This window comes from Lampetra fluviatilis, chromosome 24 (genome assembly GCF_964198595.1).
Source record: "Lampetra fluviatilis chromosome 24, kcLamFluv1.1, whole genome shotgun sequence".
Taxonomy (NCBI): Eukaryota; Metazoa; Chordata; class Hyperoartia; order Petromyzontiformes; family Petromyzontidae; genus Lampetra; species Lampetra fluviatilis.
The window spans coordinates 1,633,052-1,640,291 of NC_136298.1; positions in this window are offsets into that span (position 1 = coordinate 1,633,052).

A 7,240-nucleotide genomic window follows, 5' to 3' on the forward strand; every position below is an offset into this window, starting at 1 on the left:
CGTGCAGGGCATGCAACTCATGAGCACCGCGCCACAGGAGGGTTGCCACCTCATACATTTCCGGGACAAATTGTAGGAGTTAAAGGAATGTCTCCACAATACCGGAAGAGGGGAGAACTGCACGTAAATGTCTTGGTGTGGTGTACAGTATGATGATGATTATTGTTATTACTACGCAACTGGCAAAAAAACTGAACTTTTAATATCCTGGAAAATCTGTAAGACTTCCCAAGACAGCTATCTCAAGGACGATTCTTGGAAAACACAGTTGGCAAAACACAATCAGAATCTGTATTCATCCTGGAGGAATCCGATGAGCTATGAAGCTCTTCTGACCCGCTCCAGTCGGGTCCAGAGGCGGGCCGTCAGGGCCAGCAAGGCCTTTTCTGCTGGCTTAGAGATTGTCAGAATCAGAAAATTTATTTTTATAATTTAATATACATTTCCATTAATGCTATATGTATTTTACAAAGTTCGTTCCCATCAGTCTATTAACGTCATTTCATGGCTACTCTCTCCCCCAGTTGCGCTGCGTCGACTACAGCTCACATAAATTAGAGCTTTTATCCAATCAGATTTTCCACATGTGCTTTCTCAGCCTCTCTGGGTGAAAAATCTACCCTGAGGCCTTCAGAATGTCAAGTGAATCCCCTCTGCTGTTGAAGCAAATGGGGATGATGTTGTTGTCATATTCTTTAACCAATCAGATTTCGAGGTTGCCATGTTGGGCGTATTCTTTGACACGCCGGAGCCTTCGAGCTGGCCTAGCCGCCTACGTTCGCATTTTTCGTGTGGCGTGATCGGAGGGCCAGTAAGCTAACTGAAGTAAAACTAGCTAGCACATAACGTAGCATCATTTAAAATGTATTTAAACTTTCTTTCGTGACGTTTAGATTTTTAGATGTAGTGCTTTAGATGTTTTTCTGTGGGGAAGCCTGTTGAATCCTGATTGTGTTATTTGTGTTTTACGGAATTTATGCTTGCTTGGTGGTCATATGAGTAAATGTGACTGGTTGTTGTGAGTTTGTTCTTGTTTCTTTGGTAATGACATTGATTTCGGCGATACGATGTCTATTTGTGATGCAGCATCCTGTCATACTGCGTAATAGTGGTACATCCTTGATGGTTTAAGTCACCAAATATTCATGTCTCTGCCAATTAGTGTATTGTAACTCTCATAGGTGTTGATCCTCGTGTTAAATCACTTTATTCTACTCGATAAAGGTTACCGTCACTGTGAATATGGGGTGGTTAAGTCGAATGACAATAGCCCTAGTGTCATGGTGAGGTTATTCGAAGGCTGTTTAATTGCGGGAGGATAGCACTGAAGACATGAGCGTAAAATACACGGCCCGCCACTGGTAGGGTCAGAATGTTACAACAACAAACAACACGCTATACATGCGACATGAACACGTTCCTTCGGAGTGGGCAGGTAGGAACTTGGTTGGACAGCGCATTCGTGCACGACAGCCAGACAAATAATCCCTGGTAGGCAGTGTGGAAGCTGTTACTATCTGTATAAGTGTAGTGTATCGTGTCGTGTATCGTGTAGTGTGTAGGTTAAACGTTGAGTTTTATAAGGGGACCACGGGGTGACCCACCCAGCCCCACCCTCCCCACCCAGCCCCACCCTCCCCACCCAGCCCCACCCTCCCCACCCAGCCCCAACCTCACCCTCTCCACCCTCACCACCCAGCCCCACCCTCCCTACCCAGCCCCACTCTCACCCTCCCTTCCCACCCTCACTCTCCCCACCCAGCCCCACCCTCACCCTCCCCACCCAGCCCCACCCTCCCCACCCAGCCCCACCCTCACCCTCCCCACCCAGCCCCACCCTCCCTACCCAGCCCCACTCTCACCCTCCCTTCCCACCCAGCCCCACCCTCACTCTCCCCACCCAGCCCCACCCTCCCCACCCAGCCCCACCCAGCCTCACCCTCCCCACGCAGCCCCACCCTCACCATCCAGCCCCACCCTCACCACCCAGCCCCACCCTCACCCTCCCCACCCAGCCCCACCCTCACCCTACCCACCCAGCCCCACCCTCGCCCTCACCACCCAGCCCCACCTTCGCCCTCCCCACCCAGCCCCACCCTCCCCACCCAGCCCCACCCTCCCCACCCAGCCCCACCCTCCCTCACCCTCCCCACCCAGCCCCACCCTCCCCACCCAGCCCCACCCTCCCAACGCAGCCCCACCCTCACCACCCAGCCCCACCCTCACCACCCAGCCCCACCCTCACCCTCCCCACCCAGCCCCACCCTCACCACCCAGCCCCACCCTCACCCTCCCCACCCAGCCCCACCCTCACCCTCCCCACCCAGCCCCACCCTCCCCACCCAGCCCAACCCTCCCCACCCTCCCCACCCAGCCCCTCTCCACCCAGCCCCACCCCTTCCACCCCCAACTGAATCACCTTAAGGCTGGGAATGTTGAAAGAAACACGAGGCAAAAAGATCCGCTTTTTTCTTTTCAAGGCTTCCATTTTATGGAGCCACCCTCCCCAAGTTCCATTTTGTGAATGAAACATCGCCTGTCTCCTCATTGGCCCGAGTCGCGGCGGTGCCCCCCCCCCACACCACTAACCATCCCCCCTCTACCAACCCCAACTCACCGCTCCCATTGGTCGGCGCCCCCGAGCCAATGGGAGTGCTCTGGTGGGGCGGGGCCATGCACGACAAACTGACAAATAATCCCTGGTGGGCAGTGTGGAACTGTTGTTCCTACCTGTATCAAAACATATCCCATACCTGTCAACCCCTTATCAGTGCCCTACCTTATTACAGAACAATTCAGACCTTATTGGTCACTCCGTGTCATTATAAATCTCAACGTTCATCCTACAAAGGCCCATCACAAGGGCGAAACATAAACAAATAGACATGTATTTTATTTAGAAACGGCTGTATGCTGTATGAACCTGAATACTAAATTTCCCTGCACCAGAATACGGGTAAACGGTACGGGTTGATAGGTATATCCGGGTTGATTGAACTTAAAATTTGCCACACGCTAATCAGAGGTGCTGGGGGAAGGAAAACAAACTAAACACAACAAAGCGGTTCTAAAGAAACGCGTTTTCAATTTACATTGAAAAGTCACGCATGCGTTTTGTTGAAAACAGCACAATATCGAATTCACGTTTTGTTAGAACGATTTCGCCCTCCTTTCCAATCATCACATACAGGGGGGAGGGGCCCGGCACGCGGGGGGGGGGGCACGCGGGTGCCCAGTGCGTGGAGGGCACGCGGGTGGAGGGGTGGGGGCCGTGAGAGGGGTGCGCGCTTGGGGGGGGTGGCCGGGTGGGGCTAAGTTGGCTGCTATAAATGTCCACGTGACGATGACGCCACTTGGTTGAGCTATCATTTGTGATGGCCAGGTCGCTTCTGAAAAAGAGCTGTCCAGCATAGCTCAGTGGGGGCCTTACCTGGTAAAATAAAATACAAATGTTTAGTTTATAAGGGTGGGGTATGTGGGGTGCCCCACGGTCACTGGGGGGGGGGGGGGGTCACTCATGAAGGGGGGGGGTGACTGGGGGTGCAAAGATGGAGATGTTGTGGGGTAGCGAGCCCGTCTCTCCGTGGGGGGTTCGTATTGTATCTTCACCACTCGTGTGGACAATGCCATTACAGCCCTTGGTTAATCCACGTGATGGCCTTCCCACGCAGTCACCGCAGTGTCGGTCGTGCGAGACGTTTGACCATACTTCAGCAGCCTTGTCAGTGTGGGTTGAAGAGGGGAACCAGAACCCAGTCAGACAGCATTCGCTCCTCGTGTTCGCCGTGGTTGGGAATCCAACTCGGGCGATAGGGTTATGAGTGCATTGTGTTATCCGCTGCACCATCGCTGCCCTAATTTATGTGTTGGGTTAATCTATAGCATATGTTTGGATTTGAGCAATATTTGTTTCTGCATGTATACATTTTTTTATGATGTCTGATGTTTTTGCGATGTTGGATTTTCGAACAATATGCGGTAAATAAAACATGCAGTACATTGTCAACAAGCAAAGGTGCGTATACAACTCGACAGCACAGGCTGCTATTGCATCGCGCTGTTTGAAAGCTTCTTTGCCAAAGTGGTGCCTGTCTGATTGCCCGTTTCAAAACAAGGAGATACAGTACTTGAATCCATTAGTCCCGAATGTTCAAAAGAGTGAATATAATTTCTGTGACGTGTGCGATTTCTGTACAGGCAGCTCTTGGACGTGCGTGCATGATGGCACCATTGACGCTGCAGTTAACAAGTTTAGAGGAAATCACATTTGAACCCAGTATTATGTACCACAAGTTGGTGTTAATAGCTTGGATATTTTTTTATTTGGCTTACTTGTAACATGTGATGATCATAATGCATATCTACATAAAAGTGAACAAATTATTTGGTAATGCTGCATTGTGCAGTGGTGCACAAGCACAAATAACAATAAACTCAACACGTGATTCGTCAACCACACTGTGTCCTCCATAGCATATGACATGTGACACATGACGTGCTATGAAGGGCCATTGCCTGAAACGTATCCTATTGTATATATTTTTCCTCTCAAGGCAGTGCTGTTGACGAATGTGTTGAGTTGTTTTTGTCACGTATAAAAATGTTACAGATATACTGTATATTTAATTAAGCTCATCACAAAAAAGGTAAATTTGCGGTCGATGGGCTTTCATGGTCAATACTTGCCATTGGCAGTTGAGCAACAAAGTACTTATTTTCGAAATGTTTTACAAAATTGAAAAATACCTTTTCCACCATTTGGAAAAATCTAACAGCACCATGAAGAAATTATAACAATGAGAGAGTTAATGAGACAACAATTGAATATTACATCACAATCCCTCATCAAGACAGTTGAAGACATTGTGTGTGGTGTGGGGGGAGGGAGGGGTCTTGATTCGCGACATGGCGAGCGAGGATTAAATGTTGTGAGTCACTAATAACATGTGTCCATAATCGAGGTTTTTTCGGTTAGATCGCATAAATGTCGTTAAACCCGCCACAGCCAATTAGTAAGGTTTGTCACGTAAACAGAACGTGCAAATTCATCACTAGGACAGCACACCGGTGTGTTGGAGAGCAAAGGCACAACATTTACAATCCGAGTACGACGTTTCGCCAGTAATTACAACTAGCTTCATCAGGCGACAGCCAGATTTGCGGAGAAATCCTCCTGTTTGGTTCCTTAAATAGAGGGGTTTAACGACACATTTATATATTTACGCGATCGAACCCACAAAACTTGTATTATGGAAAATATTGGTCGCGAAAGCCTACGTGTTAAACTATTGTGTGCATGCGCTCGTAATATCCTGTCTTCAAAACATGACTGCATCTCGACATGTACATTATGGCAGTGTTTCTCAACTCTAGCCTTCGTAACGCAACCGCGTAATCCACGAGCCCAGACCAGATGCGATATCTCACTTGTCCGTACCACCTGACGTGACATCGTTTTAGTGGATTCGTTTTCTTTACTTGGCCAGTAACAAGTGAATAATTATTCACTTTTGTTCACGGCCACGAGAGTTTAGTCATCGTAGGTGGTACCGGTTTCTGTTGCGGCCCATGGAATGATGTTACAGCTCTTCAAGATCACCAGGTATCATGCAGTATGTAGTGGTTAATTTGCATCCATATAGAAACGACTCGTAATCACAAAGACGTGGTCGGTTAAAAGGGGTCGGCAGGAATTGGAGCTGAGAAACACCGCAACAATGCCATGACCTCCACTTTCCTGCATCTGTGACAAAAATGAAATGTATTTCCTCTCGGAAAGCTTCAGTTTTGCATTTAAATTACAACTTGCTAATTTTACTCGACACAGCAGCACAGCGATTCCATCTCTCGTGTGTTCACCATGGATGATTCTGCACCATCCGCTTCACGGTGGATGTTGGAGGGCCTGTGCCGTCATTCGAAGACGAGCAGGCCGTCGTGCGCCAAACATCACGGTCCACATTTGAAAAAAGTAGTTTATTCGCAAATTACTTAATTGGAAACCCCATAGCAATCATCCACCCACACTGCAAGATCTTAGCAGAAGCTCCTTGAAAGAGTTGAGACTTCGGCTTTTCAGAGTAAAAAAGCGTAATAAAATATATATAATAGATTCTGGGTGCTGGGTGCGAGGTATCGATAAGAAAGTTGTGATGGGCTAGAGGCAAACTTTTTTAACCCAAACTTTTTTTTATTGGAATATTTTTTTTATTTTCTATCTACGTGACTTCACCAAAAGAACCAAGGATATTTTAACCCAGTTTAATATATCTGCTTTCAAATTTAACATCGTCAATGTTAAATACTAGACTATAAAATAAGCGATTTTTTTTCTTTATGGTGGATTCATAGGCTTTATGGATTCTTAATATCATCTATGCAATGTGTTGACTTAATTCCCAAGGCCTAATAAAGGTGACCTATAATAATGTATTACTTTTCAACAATTTGTTCCCGATGGACGTAAATCGCTAGTTTATACACAGGGGATTATGGCCACTAGGTCCAAATAACACATTAGACTCAACAAATCTTACCCACTTTGGTCAATCCACTGCTGGATGAAGGCCTCGACCCCATACCGTGTCGATAGGGGTGATTTGGCCATACTTCAAGGTGCTGGTCAGCATGGCTCGGTTCAGTAGGTGTGTCCCAGGACTGACTGGTTCAAGATATCACTCGGCCACTGCTGCTAGCTGTGGCCGGGAATGGAACTTGGATCTCCAGGTTTCACCGACGCTGCATAACTTTGCCAGTTTTAGACATTTCATAGGCTGAGCAGCCGACGCACTGCGGCACTTGCAACCAGCCGGCGCGTTTCGGGCACTTTAAAAACCACGTTTATAAACCTGCGATTGATTCCGGATGTGCACAGCTTCGTTGAGTGATTGTATTAATGTTTTAGTCACGTTGACTGCGCGCCCCCATTGGTCCGTTGCGAGTTCGCCCGAATTTTGGAAGGAATGCGCCGACGTCCCCGTGACCGGCGATGGGGGAAGCTTGCCCAGGCGAGGAGCTCCGGGGCCAATTGTGTGAATTGGATCTGGTCCATGGGTATCGCATAATATGGGTTGCCATACATACGCCGAATGCTGAAATTATTCATATACCGATGTTAACTCCTGATTTAAAGTATTTGCGTTTGTTGTGCAATTGTAAAAATGGTATTTTTGAATAAAGCATATCTTAATAAATGAACCTAATCTCTGCATGAATATAGGTTTTACCCTTTCTGGCAATA